A 15,762-nucleotide genomic window follows, 5' to 3' on the forward strand; every position below is an offset into this window, starting at 1 on the left:
AGAGTGAGCGAAATCAAGGAGGGAATTGCAGAGGAGCATTTTGGGAGCTGTGCTACAATTAGCTCCCTGTGGTTAGCAGCCCTGTGATTTCGGTCTGGGCTGGCAGGCTGGGGCGTGGGCCATTCTGTGTGTATGGTACAGACACACACACATAAGTGTCTTCGAAACAGTCCCTGATGACACAGACTGGACCAGTGAACAGGGTCCAAAATAATTTTCTTACAAACTTGCCAATGGAGAGTGAATTGACTAACCATAAATACTTCTTACCAGCCAAGTGTATTTGAGTAATTTATTACTATTTTAGCTATTTTTTCATTGCATATTTGTGACAAATGGTGCAAGCCTTTAAATATGAGTAGCATCATTTACCAGCTAGTCCCCATGTGTCAGTGAAACTGCCCCTCAGACACAAATCCTGATATTCTTCATATTTTTGTTTTTATTTCCTTAGGTGTGGAATATTCCACATGTGTCCCCACATGGAATTTGCTGCTTGCTGAGTCTTAATTTTGGATCCTGGGCATGAAAGGGCAAGTGAGTGTGCATGTGTACAAGTGACAATGACAGCATCACCAACCGCTCTGTGACCAGAAATTTGCACGTGCTGCAAAACGAGCCACAGCAGTCCAGTCTAATAGAACCTGGACTGGGATTGCTTGACTCGCACTTTCTTCACATTATGCAGATCCAGTCTGGAGAGACAGTGGCCACGTGCAGCGTCAAGCCTGTAGAGGAGGCATCTGTTTCACATCACTGCGTTACACATTCCAAACACAGCAAGCACTTTGCTCTGATGGAGTAAAGCAGGCAGTCCTGTTGCCTCCTACACAGTAGAGTCAGCAGTGTTAATAGTTATTAAACACAGCAACACATGTTTAACCAACACTGTAATGCTCTCGCTGTGTGCACGTTCAGTGGATTTTGCTGAAATGTTTTAGCATTGGTTCGTACTTTATCCACCCTATCAACATAATTACCTTGATTCTTAATCATGCTAGTGCAAGTTACCTTGAAGCGTCAACTTATAAAACTAGTTGCTACTTGTTGAACAAAAGCCAAGGATTTCTGCAGAGGGCAAAACCTATGGCACAGTTGTTTTATTAACCCAAAATCAACTAGATTTTTACACTGTCTAAAGAATATTTGTGAGGTGCATGACCATGCATAGCACACCGCCACAATGCTTGAGTGTTGTGGGTGGTTATCAGAACGTTCCTATGTGGGTGCTAAGGTGCACTGGGTGGTAGTCAGGATGCTGCCATTCAGTTGCTGGGGTGATCTGGGAGGTTGCTAGGGTGTCTCTTATGTGTTCTGGGTGGTTCCTTATTGGTCCAAGTTAAAAACGACCACCTTTAAGTCTCTATGGTATTTGGCCCCTAAATATGGATCGGGTCGCCCCTTAAATCCAAGTCAATTTTTTTTACAGTTTTGTTATCTATCAGGGGAAATTTTAAATAGCACAAGTCTGATAGCTTATAAAAGCAACAACACATTCTCCACAACAGGCTGCGTGTCACCTTGCATTAACATACTTTGCATATCCGGAATGTATCTGGATATTCTTTAGCTGGATTGCATTTACACCTTGCAGTCAAATGGGTCTCCACTGTGATCGGATAGAGATCTGATCAAAATTACCCACGCAAAATGGAAAATGCTACATACATATTAAATCAGAGGCTGTGGGAACTAAAAACTCTGTCTTTTAGTGAATTTTTAAAACATTGATGGTTAATGAAATGCTTTCTATCACTTTGACAGTCAGGGTTTTTTGAGTGTCGCAGGAGCCAAATAGTGATTAGAAAACAGGAAAGAGACATGAGCAAGTGGAGATTTCAGAAAAGAGATGAGATATTCTAAATGAATTCAACTGGAATCTTGTTCATTATTTGGGTGACAAGATTGCAAGACGGTGGTGACAGTGGGGTGATCTTCACATTGCAAAGGCAGAATAAACACAAAAAGGAAAGAACCGCAACACAGAAATTTAACAATTGATGACTGTAGTACAACCTCACATAATTAATTACTTACGTACGTAGTTGTATCCAGATAACAAAAATGCATTTACACCTTCTTTAAATGATGTCAGAATCCATCCTTGACCACCTCCAAATGGGGTTCTTGACACACATCTTTGTGCTTCAATGTGTCTTAGGTGCATTTACAAATGGAATTTCTTGTGGTCCAGTGCTATCCAATAAGCAATCCAATGTAAATGAGGCCAGAGACATTGGTTCTGGTCCCAGGGAAACCAGGAAGTAATCCAGAGGTTGCATTTTCCCTCTAAGATGACATTTTTACTCCGCTAAAGTTAGGTTTAGGTTTGGGTGTTGACTGTATTATATATTATAAAAACTCCCTTTTGGCACCACTCAGACATTTCACGCAGAAACTGGAGCTCACACACGCCCATAGTTTCAACAACACTTACAGCTTTGGCTACTGAGGGCAGTGATTTGAATGTTGGTAAGCAAAGACCTACTGCATCTCAAGAACTTTCTACCTACTGTTGCCGAATTCACAGTGAGATCAGTGTGTGCATACCAAATGTTCCAAAAGCTGCTACGTGCCAAAGTTTAATACTTAGACTTATGGATTTATTAAAATACATAACCCTAAGAATGAGCAATATTAGTAGTGATGTTTGCCTCAGCAAACACCCATTTAAACATATTTAGCTCAGAGTGAATCAGGTTTTTTTTTTTGAGAGTGGAAATGTATAATTTATTATGAACGCCACTTTGGAAAAGGTTACAAGTCGTTTACATCTGTACTGATAACGAACCACAAGAGGAAACAAATCTGAGGGCACTGTAGCTGTGTATGTGTGTAGGAGGACAGTCTGACGTAAACAGGAAGTGTGCAGGATTTAATGGATTCCTTATCCTTCTTGCGGCTTGTTGTGTAAGCCATCCCTCAAGATGATAGCCACGCCAAACTTTGACAATATCACAAACACACACATTAATGAAAAGAGATGATTAATTCCCCTTCATAACATTTTATATTATGCAACAAATGGCCCATAAAATCCCTTACTGATACTGAGTCAGAATATAGCATCTTAATCAAGAACAACTGCACATCTCCACCCATGGATGATATTTCTTACTCTACCAGCCTAGAGTGCCAGAAGAATCCAAACTCTTCTGAGATAAGTCATGGAGTCTTTTTCTCCAATCCAAAAGAGCCAGATAAACCCTGATAAATGTGCACCTAAATTCTGAAGAATGAATCATAAGAATGATAACCATTAGGCTTCTACAAATGATGTTTAGTAAGGAGTCTTACACCAAGGATAGTGTAAAAACCATCTGACCTCTCGAAAGGCAAACATGATGATCTTGTAATGGTTACAGTGTTAGTGGATGTCTGTAACAGCAAGACTAAATTCCCCAGATACACTTTAGTTCCTAAGGCAGCTTCACGTTGTTTGCAAATGAAGAACAACTGTGTTGATTGTGATTCCCTCTGCCTGACCTTATGATCTTTGATCTCAGGGTCAGTGGTCATGGAGCATTTGTGTAATGGCAGAACAGGCTTTAATTGGTCCCGAAGCCCATGTGTCTGTCCCAGAACCCTGGTGTTGAGCATCACTTATAAATTGTTCCACTAATAGGTGCTGGTGCAGGTTTTGTAGCAACATCAACTGTTAAATCAGTGGAAACATGAGGCGGTTCGAGGGGACCCGCTCTCATATGAGCACCAGCACCATTTCAAAGGAAAAAGTGTATGAGAATTCTAAAGCCATTCTACAGTAAGCACCAATTTATTCCATTACCAACCACCACAGAGGAAGCAAAATAATGTGATATAAAGTGGATTAATGGGATATATGGGCCTATCAGAGGCATTAAACTCAGAGTGAGTCTGTTCTCATGCAAGCTGTTAAAGAATGGAAGCTATGAAGTGAGGTTGTGACCCCTGTACATTCTTCACACAACACATGGCTTTGTGTGTGTGTGTGTGTGTGTGTGTGTGTGTGTGTGTGTGTGTGTGTGTGTGTGTGTGTGTGTGTGTGTATTCCTGGGATCATGGTAGAGCCCAGAAAAGCACAGGCACACTAACACAAACCACAGACCTCAGAGGACGTTTCAAAGCCTAGCTGGTTTGCAGGAAGCAGCACATCAACTTACGCATCACCTGTGAGTGCATCAAATGACCCCTCAAAAGATGGTTATATTAAATATACATCTAACAACAGGCTGATCATGGCCCTGTGCCAAATGGCAACATAAGTCCTACACTTAATCACATTGGCTGTACGGTAATGTGATGCCCACAATATTGAGGGATGAGCAAAAGGGTGCATAGAGGGTGCATAGTGTACACCAAGGGAAGTGCACACTTCTGAGACCTAAATGGCAAATAAGTCACCGTAACAATCTCACGTACTTCAAGAACACAGACGGGCAAAGGCCACAAGACTGCAAGTCCACAATAAGCATCCATTTGAAATAGGACTATTATACTATATTACACTGATGAATAAAATGTTGAGTTTAGAGGGTTTTGAAATCACCACATGGCTTTGTGAGACATGTTAATGATGTGATTAAAACTTCAGGGAAGAAGGTGGCAAAGAACATCTAACTAAAAAATTATACACCAACTAGGGCTGGTAGATATGGCCAAAAATATTATCACAAAAACACTCTCTTGCCTGTGACAGCACTATGGGTCATAAAAAACATTTAACCAAACAGTACACAAATAAACAGGAATGGTGTTGATGTTGGAGTTGCTGTTGTGTTCAGGCGATAGCTGTATTGCATTGTCAGTGCAGTCTTGTTTGGTGCACAATGCTATCATATCAGGCCTATGTAACCGCTAGCCTGCTTAAACTTCCTAAAAGGCTGATTTCCTGAATGTGATTCAGTAAGGTAGTTGCGTGTATAACTTTGACGAACTGCTTGTGTTTTTAGCGTGACGTACCTGATCCGAACGTCTAGATGAAAATAAATATCGATATCGTTTTATCTCTCAGCTTTAACACCAAAACAAGCATATTCAGATATCTGTATTTGGCAGAAGACTCATGGTCTGCTATATGAAACTATGGACACATGGCACAATCAAAGCAGTTCTGGACATTTTGCATCCATGCAATTCTTACCCAACCCCAACAACTGAAATGCTGAATGAACAGAGGCAAAAAGAAATAATTGGGGAGAAACAATAAAGACAGATGTAGAAATTGCCAAATGCTAGCAGGATTGTGAAAATAACTGTTCTTGTCTACAGTTACCATGACTATTGAAGTTTCCATTGTAAATTCCTACTCTTTGTTGTGATGGTAAGTTCTAATTAGTGATAGACCGATATATATCGGCCAGGCTGATTAATTGGCTTATAATTTAGCATCGGCCGATAACAGTGTTTGCTTGGCCAATTAACAGAAGTCTTAACTTTCCCTTGTGTTCCAAAATCGACCTATACATTTTGTCAATGGATTGTCAACACTTTGTTTTCAAGGTTTTTTTCTTTTCAAGTTTATGCAAATGAGTAAATATTGTATTAAATTAGTATTTCACTTTAAAAAATGTTGAGTACATCTGATTTGCTGTTGTTAAATTGAATTATGTTTATAGGCATTTATATCAGTCATCCTGCTCTTTAGATATCAGCATCGGCACCAGCCACCGAAAAACCCATTTCGGTCGACCACTAGTTCTGATCCGAGACAGATAAGTACTTACAGAAAAAGCAATAAATCAGTGCATTTACTGTAGAACATTGAATAATGGAGTTTCTATTCGCAGGTCCAGTATTGTTCTGATACAGACGTGGTCTATTCCAAAATCTCTACAGAGCTCCATTTACTTGGGGCTGCTTCAGTTGGCAGGTCTCTTGTTTATTCACCCCTGCTTGAAGAGCAATAAAGATATGGAGAAGGATTATGCTTGTTTTTGGACTTAAGAACCATATCCCTGCAATGCCTGGCCATACTAATGAAGAACTTTGGTTGTTTGAGAAGGTCCTTTGTTGACCATCAGTGGCCAAGTTCTTCCAGCCACACAACCAATTGAAGTACAATGACTCTCAATGAAACAGAGGGGAGCATTGAGGAGCATTTTCCCACGACTGTGACTACAGCACAGCTGTCATCCTCAGGGGTGGGTGACTCCGGACATGACCACATTTAGCTCCTTGCACGAGGCAGATTTCAGCTGAACTGTGTTGAGGATACAAGCAGAATGTCAGGCAGAAAGAAAATGCCTTAAATAAGATCCAGATTTTGCCTATTTCCCCCTCTTCCTTCATCTCAAAGAAAAAACAAATTTTAGTGAGGATGTGCTGGCCCCAGCCATCGTAGGAAAAAATGAAAATGAATCAATAAGTGAGTCCAACTTTCAACTTAGTATTCCAGATGTGAGCGAGGGAGCAACACATAATATGTTCCTTTCTCTCATTTGCGTTAAAAAAAAAACACACTTCAAAACAGGCTAAAAATCACCAAATCTGGAAGCAAAGTGGTTCATGAACGAGAACATTATTGGAACTTCTATACATGTTCAAGGCAATTCATATTAAAGAAATAGTTAACCCAAAAAACCATCAGCATTGTGTTTGAAACCTGCATGCCATTATATTTTCAATGGAACACAAAAGGAGTAATTCTGAAGAATATTTCTGAAGGTCTTGTAAATACAACAATAGTTCATAATGACAAAGTCTGCAAACCACCAAAAAAGGAGAAAAATGCACCATAAACATTTTCCATATAACCATATGTGTTGTATAAGTCATACGATTATTTTGTAAAATGAACAGACCAAAATTTCAATTATTCATTCAGTAAACTGTTAAATTAAGAACCACTGCGAATGGATCATTGCATCATTCAGTTGTGAACAAATTGTTCAGTTCGATTTGTTAACTGCACCAACTGGTCCTATAAAAAAAGTCTCAGAAGAACTACTTCTTGGATCGGAATAACTTTGTCCTTTTGGATTTTGACAGCTGTGGTCACCATAAACTGTTGCTTTGTGAAAAATACCTGCTCAAAGTTTAAGCAAAATTTCCCTTTTTTGGAAAAAATAACAGCAATTGAGTTTGGAACGCCATAAGGGCGAGACCTTATTCAGAGAGCACCACTATATTTAATTTTTGATGGGAAAGAAAACAAGGCTGTGGGATCCCTCACAGCCTCGCTTTCCTTCCCGTCAATCATTAAACATGGCGCTATTCTGAATAAGGTCCACATTACCCATCACATTAATCTTGACAATATTGAGCTTCACTAACCTTTTCCTCCCTGCATATTTCTATTTTCCACCCTGTTTGTCTCCCTTCTTCATTGGAATCTGATTGAGATGACTCCCCAGAGAAAGAGAGGAGTGTCAGGCGTAGGCAGAGAGCCGGAGACAGCCATCCACATAGTCAACATAAACAGTACCAGGCCAGTGTTTAGACTGAACTTCAGGGCACAGTGGCTTTGCGATTAAACTGTCTGTGTGTACACGCTTTATAAACCTTCAAAACAAAACGGAGAATGAAAGGGAGAGGGGAGAGAGTGGATAATAGGAAAAGAAGAGTTTTTATCTCTTTTCAGCATCTAAAAGGGAGGACCCTGGAACAGCTTTGAGCCACTGTGTGGACACCACACACACCCATATCTCAGCATAGATGTGGGCCAAAATAGCTAAAAAATGTAAGAGGGGTCTCATGGATAAAAAAATAAAAAAAGCAAGTGACAGCACTGCAAAAAGTCATTACCAACTATAAAGGATGAGTAGGCTTAATAAACTGTTGAGATAACATTTGGCACTTTTAACAAATACAAGAAGGTTTGTAGCAGACTTGAAGAGATATAACAAAGCTTTAAAATGTAAAAAAAAAAGTTAGGTTCTCAACTGGTTTGTAACAGTCCCCAGATTTTACATTGGATAACAAATGGTGACCCACAATTATATATCGACACACAATTATATGGTTAGTAGAATTTTATTATTTGCATTTAGCATTGTTTCCCAATGACCCACCAGTTACATTTTGGGTCACAACTGGCATCAAGTAACTTGTTGCAAGGTGTCCCGAAATGTGAAAATCAGTCTGGTGCTCAACAGATGGTACAGTCTAACATAAATCATCTACTTGGAGGCAGTGCAGGTTGTCTGAGACCACATTGAACAGACGAATTGAGGTGCAGGAAAGCCAGTGCTCAGCCAACGCCACTGTTTCTGGCACATCTCTGCATATGGGAGTGATCATAGGCTGTTTTCCCACTTATCCAAAACAACTTCTATGGCACTGAGATCCTTCAGTATTATTAAAACAGCCATTTATCTCAAAGAGAGGCTGAAAAAAAATGCAAAGTCTGCATGTGACTGAGTGCCACGTTGTATTGGGGAAAAACATATTGAAAGTATGAAGAGGGAAACGGAGCAAAAAACAAAATACAGTCCCTCTGAGGATTTGTGGTGGAAATGTTTAAGATATCTCCAGTGGGAACATTTAGCCAAAAACAATGTTCTATTGAACAGGTTTGAAAAACAAAGTCATGATTGCCTTTCCATATACTGCTGGAAGCTTGGATGATTATTCCCACTAGTTGATTTTTTCTCAGCATGGGTATTTGTTTACATTTGATTGCTCATTCTTCTGAGCTCTACATTCCAATCCACGAAAGCAGCTTCAAGCAGAGTCCCAATAACATGCTAGATACCTAATGTAGAGTGTCCTTTGTAACATATGTGGTGCTTATCCACACTCCTATAGAGCTCTGTCAAAGATTCTATGAGAATAATAAATAGTTATTCTTAAGTATCCAGGTTAACCACATTAAATTCAACATGAAATCCAAATTTACAATATTTTCTTCATCAAAATGGCTGATATAAAAAAGGTTACACAGACATTTGGTTGATGTTGGTTAATGTTATCTTATGCTACTGTTGTAGGCAATGAAGCCTAAAATCTTGCTAAAAGTTGCCAGATTAAAAAAAAAGAAGAATTACCATTGGGATTAATCAAAACGGTCTCATACAAGTAATTTTATTGGCTTTCATCAAGGGCTGAATGCAGAAGTATAGACAAACCAAGTGTACAATATTTTTCAACTTGTTTTACCATTTCCATATTAATTTTACCATTGGTAAAGACATACAATTTAAATAACATTTACAGACAACTTTGGATATTCATTTTCCATGATCAACACCATAAACAAATCATGGAAATGATTTGTTCTTAAAAACAACAAACATCACTGTAAAAAGTTGTAGTCAGACAGATGAGGTAAATAACTGGTCACTGCTCAGTTGGGCTCTAAAGTCAATCTCAAGCAAGCCATTACGTAACTATGTGCTGTAATTGGGGTGTATTACCAACCCTGTCCAATTGTTGGGTTGTGTGTACCAGCCCTTTCTAAAAACAGCAGCCAGCAGTCTACATGACTTTTGTCAGCTAAAGGCAGAACACGAAGACTGTCTCACACCAGCCTGGGCTACTCCCTTCACACATCTGTCACTGCTGGGCGGCACTTTTCCATTAAATGTTTTCTTTTAACATGTAAAGATACACTGAGGACTTGGTTCTTTTCAAGCACATTCTGTAAAATTTAGTTAGGTAACATGGTGTCTACCATGGCACTACAACAGTCCATGTATGTTAGCTTAAAGGCCATCAATATATGTTAGAGTATTCCTAAACATTTCCAAACTAACTTGCAGCAGTATGCATTTAAAATGTAAAGTATTTCTTCTCCTGGATAATGAAAATTTTTGATGACATGATTTTTGTCCAATCAAATGTTTAGCACTACCTGCTCCTGACTAGATAAAGCAAGTAAGTAACAAATAATTTTTTTATAGCTGTGACTTAAATTAAACACGACTGGCTACTTACACCAAAATGTGACAAGCCCATTGATATGTCCAATATAAAACACTTCAATACAGGAGATAAAAGTACACTCATCCAGCTTTCATGGGGTTTTAATAAATTCAGACACATATTCAACAAAAGTGTGTGCCAAATAAGAGCACTTTCATGGTATATTCACTTAGTGTGTTAATCAGGATTTAACATATCTTTCAAGATGTGGAGAGGTTTTTATCCCAAGAAATGTACTGGATTTTAAAACTTGAGTCAAATAATATCTCAGTGCCATTAAAAAAAAAAAAAAAAAAAACTGTTTCCTTTGTTTATTACATACTGAACAAGTCTTCCAATGAAAAAGCTTCTTCCAGCTAGAGCCAAACATACAATCTCATACTGACAAGGCTTATGGTGGAGCTGAAAAAAAAACAAAAACAAAAAAACAGGCATTTTGTCTAACTCTATGCTTACAACCCATGTTAAAACAACAAGCAATAAAGTGGCAATATGTAGCAAGAATCAGCAATGTCCCGGCTTTCAGAATGTAAGCTTAAAGAAGATCTGTGTCAATTAATTTGGTCCAGGATTTTGACTCTAAAACTAATATGTTACAGGTTGAAATTTGCTGCAGATCAAACCACTATTTGCAACACATAAAAGCAAGAATTTCTTCACTTCTTTCCTGAAGTGTGGAACACTACCCTGCGGTTGACTCCTTGTCATTCTCATTATTGCAAAACTATCGTCAAACTTTCCCCATGTGATGCCACTGCAGATTTCCAGAGCAGATTTGTCTGCCCTTTCCTCAATGGTGACGGTACACAGTATATGCACCACCCACACTTCCTTTTTGAATAGAAATACACAGGAAAAACGCGCTTGTAGGGCTGGGTATCGCAAAAAAAAATATATCAATACCGATATCTTGACTTTGATACCGGTTCCAAAACAATACTTTTTTCGAAACCAATTTTATGAAATCCGTTTTAACAAGATTACAAACATTACCTCAAAAATACTTTTTTTTTCACAGACTCAAAGACTCATCTCCTGAGCCTTCTGGTCTCCTTATGCTAGATTTAATGTGAAGAGAAATAAAAAAAAGAAAGCTAAACTGCTAATTCAGCCAACCCTAAAGATAAGCACGGTTTAACAAAATAACTTTTTTGTGAGTTAAACTTGATCATTTACTGTCAATCTTAAAGCATATTTAGCATCGATTTAGCTAGCTATTAATATTACTGCATACTGCATATGCATTAATGAGGACGTGTAACACCCAAACAGCACTGAAAACAAGCAATGAATCATGACAATATGATGACATTCATATAGTAATGGTGACAGCCAAAAAACACAAACACATGAAAGAGGAGCACGGAATAACTAGCTAAATACAGCGGCCCATTTTAATAATAACCTAGGGCCCCACAAACCCAAAACTAAGCCTGTCACGATTAGCCTATTAAATAATCGCTTGATCGCGGTTATTTAATCTAACCATAATTATTTGAGAAGATAATTGTGCACTTAAAATTCCAATCACATTTAACTATCCAAATACGGGAATTTTACAGCTGCCGAAAAACGTGTGAAGAGTAACTGCTTCTGAAGTGCTCTGATAGATGCGACAGATGAAAGAATGAAGAAAAACATTTAAAATAGGCCTACAGGTATATACAGAAACTCAAAGGTCTTCCTTCATGAGAATTAATCAGAGAGCCTTGACATAACTTGAGAAAGTGAATAATTTAGGACAGAAATATTTTACTATTCCATAATACATATAATGAAATGTAATGTAATAAATAAGCTATTCAGGTTGGCTGGGTTCCAAAAACAACAGTGTAAATGTAAAATTGACCAAGACTAAAGTTGGCCAAAAGGAGATACATATTTAAAGTATTTGGAAATATTTTGATATTTAAAATTTCAATTATTTTTCATACTTTAAAGCCTTAAATGAAATCTTATATATGATTCCAAGTAAAATACAAATAATTCTCATACAAATTGTCAGAACCTTTAAGTACTATGTTTGCTTTATATACTGTAAGGATTATGACCATTTGTATGTCAATTAATCGTGAAAGCCCTAAAACGGACATCCATCCATCCATCCATCGTCAACCGCTTATCCTGTGTACAGGGTCGCGGGGGGCTGGAGCCTATCCCAGCTAACATTGGGCGAAAGGCGGGGGACACCCTGGACAGGTCGCCAGTCCATCGCAGGGCCACACATAGACAGACATACCCTAAAACGGACAATTAATCATAATTTGTTTGACAGTCAATCGTCAGCCAAATTTCATAATTCTGACAGCCATACCAAAAACCATCCTTACAAAACAAATAACTCCCAATCCATCCAACCTCATTCATATACAGTAAATGAAGACACCAAATATGGGAGTTTATTGGAGTGAGGATAGTTGATGTGTTTTGGCCCTAGAACAGCTGCCCCTTTGCAACCAAATTAAACACTGGAATCGAAGCTTGGCCAAGCATTCCAGCCACTTGTCTCTTGTCAATCACATGGCCAAATCATATTAGTGACAGAGCAAGAAGTTTTAAAAGAAGGGAAATAAAGAAATGGAAGCAAAAAAGAGACTCAAGAGGTCCCAACATCCCACAACAGACTGGCAAAGCATAACTAATGTCATCATTCATCTTTAAAGTGCTGTAAATTGGAAATGTGCATTGAGAGGCTTGTCAACAAATAATGGGAAAGAGATTTTCCAATTGCTCTGCCAATTAGAGACAGGAGAGGAAAGAACAGGGATCCAAGACAAACTCCATATTAACAAATTTGTTTCAAAATAATCCATTCTGCAATCCTGATCAGAGAGAAGTTAACTATTCAGATCAATTTATCTGACAGATAGTTACTTGCTAAAATCACAGTCAATGGCAGAAAGCACCCAAACAGGGTGATTTGAAGGATAAAAATTCAAATATAAAAGTGCAAAAGCAACACATAAGCTTTATGGATGACATTCTTCATTTATGTCTAGATCTCCTCTCTTGCGCCTATATATCTTTGAAAGCCCAGAATAATATAGTGTCTGCCAATGTCAGACATTGGAAATTCCACAAACGTGGCAACCAGCACAAATGCTCTAGTTTTCCAGTCCCAGCTGCACAGTCATCGGGTCACACCTGATAATGCACACTACAAAGCAAGAAAATCAAAATAAAGTAAAAGAAATAAAAAAAAATTACAAAACTAGGGCTGTCAATTTAACATTTTAATGTAGTTAATTATATGAAACAATGCGTTAAAAAAAAACAATGCATTAAATCACACCCCCTTACACATCCGTAATAAGGGATTTTGCTAACATCTGAGCAATTCAGGCTTAAAGTCATCCAAAGTCATTTTTTTTTTGTGAGTCCACATTCACCAAATATGCCAACTCACATACTAAGTGGCAGATAGCACAAAATAGAAAGGAGTAAGGAAATGTGAAAGATATTTCAAAGAAATGCAATATTTGACTTGATTATATGGTATTGATATCCTAATGACAAGAATTGATTTTACTCACATTTTTCACATTAATAATTTCATATTAAATAATTGCTCACCAATCACAGCAAGTGTGTTAAAGCAAAACATTAATTATATCAACACACTATTATTGTATTGAATCGCCAAGTCTCTGCCTCTCACCTTCGTGAAGTTGGCCCCCCACCCAACGCAAACCGTCTGCAAAATAGTCTCAATCGTTTGTGCTTATTTGTGCTGTAAAAATTTTCATTTGTGATGCTTCAGTTTTTTAGATATTAAAAGAATATTTATAGGTCATTCTGAGCACAAACGATTGAGACTATTTTGCCAATGTTTTGCGTTGGGAGGGGGGCCAACTTCACACAGGTAAGCCTCTTTAATATCACAGCTATCCCAAAGTTAAACAATATGACCAAGTCAACTAAAGGGTTAAACCCTGGCTAGGAAAAAAGGGGGCAACACGGTCTGCCTCGGGGCACTTAGGGAAATGAGGGGCCCTGATTCTGTTCCACCAGTGACAGTACAGAGGCAGATCAGAAGTAGTCCAGCTGAGATTTTGCCATTACATTTAATGACTCAAGAAACAGAAGCTTTCAAAGCAGACAAGTTAATTATGAATGATGATTTTGGTGTAGGACAGTCCAGCTGAGGCCCCATTTACACACAGCATGGGGGTCCGTGTGCATCCACAAACAAATAATGTGGCACACTAAAAATCAATACTATTGCCCATTCTCTTTTCAAGCAATCCCGCAGGCCTTGAACATGGGCCTGGCCAGCAGGACAAGTGACTGTGTACAAACCATAATGACCTGCAGTTAATTAATAGCAAAGCTAAGCCTTATATAAGTTGATGCAAACATTGTTTGGTGCTAGTTCTCAAATGTAGACCATGTTCTAACAAATACTTCTAAGCAAGCAAATGACAAGAAAAGAAAGTTATAAATCAAGCAATTTGGTACAGGAAAAACTATTTCCAGCCAGCTCTATAGGCAAGATAGACCTCTTTGATAAGATGGGGCAACTAAATCAATGTCAGTGTGAACACACCAAATTTTTAGGGTGTACAATGCAAGTGAATGTGTGCACTAGAGATATAAATGGAAAGAAAGAGTTCTATTAATGTGGTAATGCATGGAAGATAGGAGACAATATTGAATGGGTAGATGAAAGCACACAGCAATTCTCCATTACATGATTTCTTGTGGGTTCAGTGACATAATTTCATCACTTCCTGTACCACCGCTTTTTACTTATCTCTTAAGAATCCAGCGAAATCATAACAGTAATTTTGTATGCCTCAGAAAGGTCAATGTGAAACAGAATTCAGTATAATAAGGCTGCTAAGGTCAACACCACTTCAGGAACTCCATCTAAAACAGATTATGAAAGAGCCAAAGGTCATACTTCCAAACAAAAACAAAGATCCTGATTTGTACAGGAATATAATTAAAACTAGTTACACACCCTCTCCACAGAGCCACATAAGAGGGAAACACTAGGTCACCACAGCAACTGGTCCTTGGCCATGATTTCAATGAAATTCTCCATTGTGTTGGACCTTTAGTTGTCCATAGATGGTAGTTTTTAATGTAAAAAATACAAAAAAGGGTTTGAAATGGTCAGTGGAAGGCATTGCTTAAACTTCAGAAAATGTCAGTCTAACTTAGGAGGTCAAACTATACAGTATATTATAAAAGTAAATGTATTTCCTTTGTATTTACATGAGGTTTGCAATTTTGCAATCATGTTAACAAAATGTGGGGCAAAACAAAAAAAGACTGAGTATTTAGCCTAAATGAAGTTTATTCATTTAGGGTCTATTTAGCCTAAATGAAGTTTTCACTCAGTATGTGCTAGCTACTTCGATAAAGGATCTTTGTTTGGTAATTTTTCTTATTATAAATTTGGTAACAAGGTTGCATTGTTGAGTGTAAAAATTGAAACTGGAATGGATCAATATAATAATCATGAAAATGACATAATCAGATTGACTACATTTACATGGACACATGTAAGCAGCTTATAATGGAAAAGCGTATTATTACGTAAAAGCAGCGTTATGGTTTACATGCACTGTATAAGCAGCACTCTTTACTCTAGCATACATGCATCTCGGTCAGTAAGCAGCTTTCTCCACAGCAACATAATTTCCCTGCAACACTCGTTTAAATAACAAACATGCCATCCAAGGAATACTTCCATATTTTATTCTCTGTTGCTTTGCTTTATTTCCAGATATTCCAGAGTTGTTGCTGTGTTTGCTTTCTTAACTTTATATCGCTACCTGCAGCATTGCGCTGCAATAGTGGGATTTCCCTCTTGCACAAAACTCCGGGAATCCCCCAGTGTGTGAGCGCATATACACAAACGTGAGGGACAGTCGATATTTTACATTGGTATGTATGAATGGGTATGGTTTA

At 38.1% G+C, this 15,762-nt stretch overlaps 1 protein-coding gene across 4 annotated transcripts in view; it reads right to left on the reverse strand.

Annotated features, from left to right (window-relative positions):
• raph1a (Ras association (RalGDS/AF-6) and pleckstrin homology domains 1a) overlaps positions 1-15,762 on the reverse strand; it is a 93,280-nt gene that overhangs the window by 50,792 nt on the left and 26,726 nt on the right. The window contains exon 1 of one of the 4 annotated variants that reach the window (XM_052142731.1): positions 7,255-7,453. The exons of the other annotated variants lie outside the window; for them this stretch is intronic. The gene's annotated coding sequence lies outside the window, so the exon portion shown is untranslated. Of the gene's footprint in view, positions 1-7,254; positions 7,454-15,762 lie in introns of those variants that run through there. 4 annotated transcript variants of the gene reach the window in all.

The sequence above is a fragment of the Xyrauchen texanus genome, chromosome 14 (genome assembly GCF_025860055.1).
Source record: "Xyrauchen texanus isolate HMW12.3.18 chromosome 14, RBS_HiC_50CHRs, whole genome shotgun sequence".
Lineage (NCBI taxonomy): Eukaryota > Metazoa > Chordata > Actinopteri > Cypriniformes > Catostomidae > Xyrauchen > Xyrauchen texanus.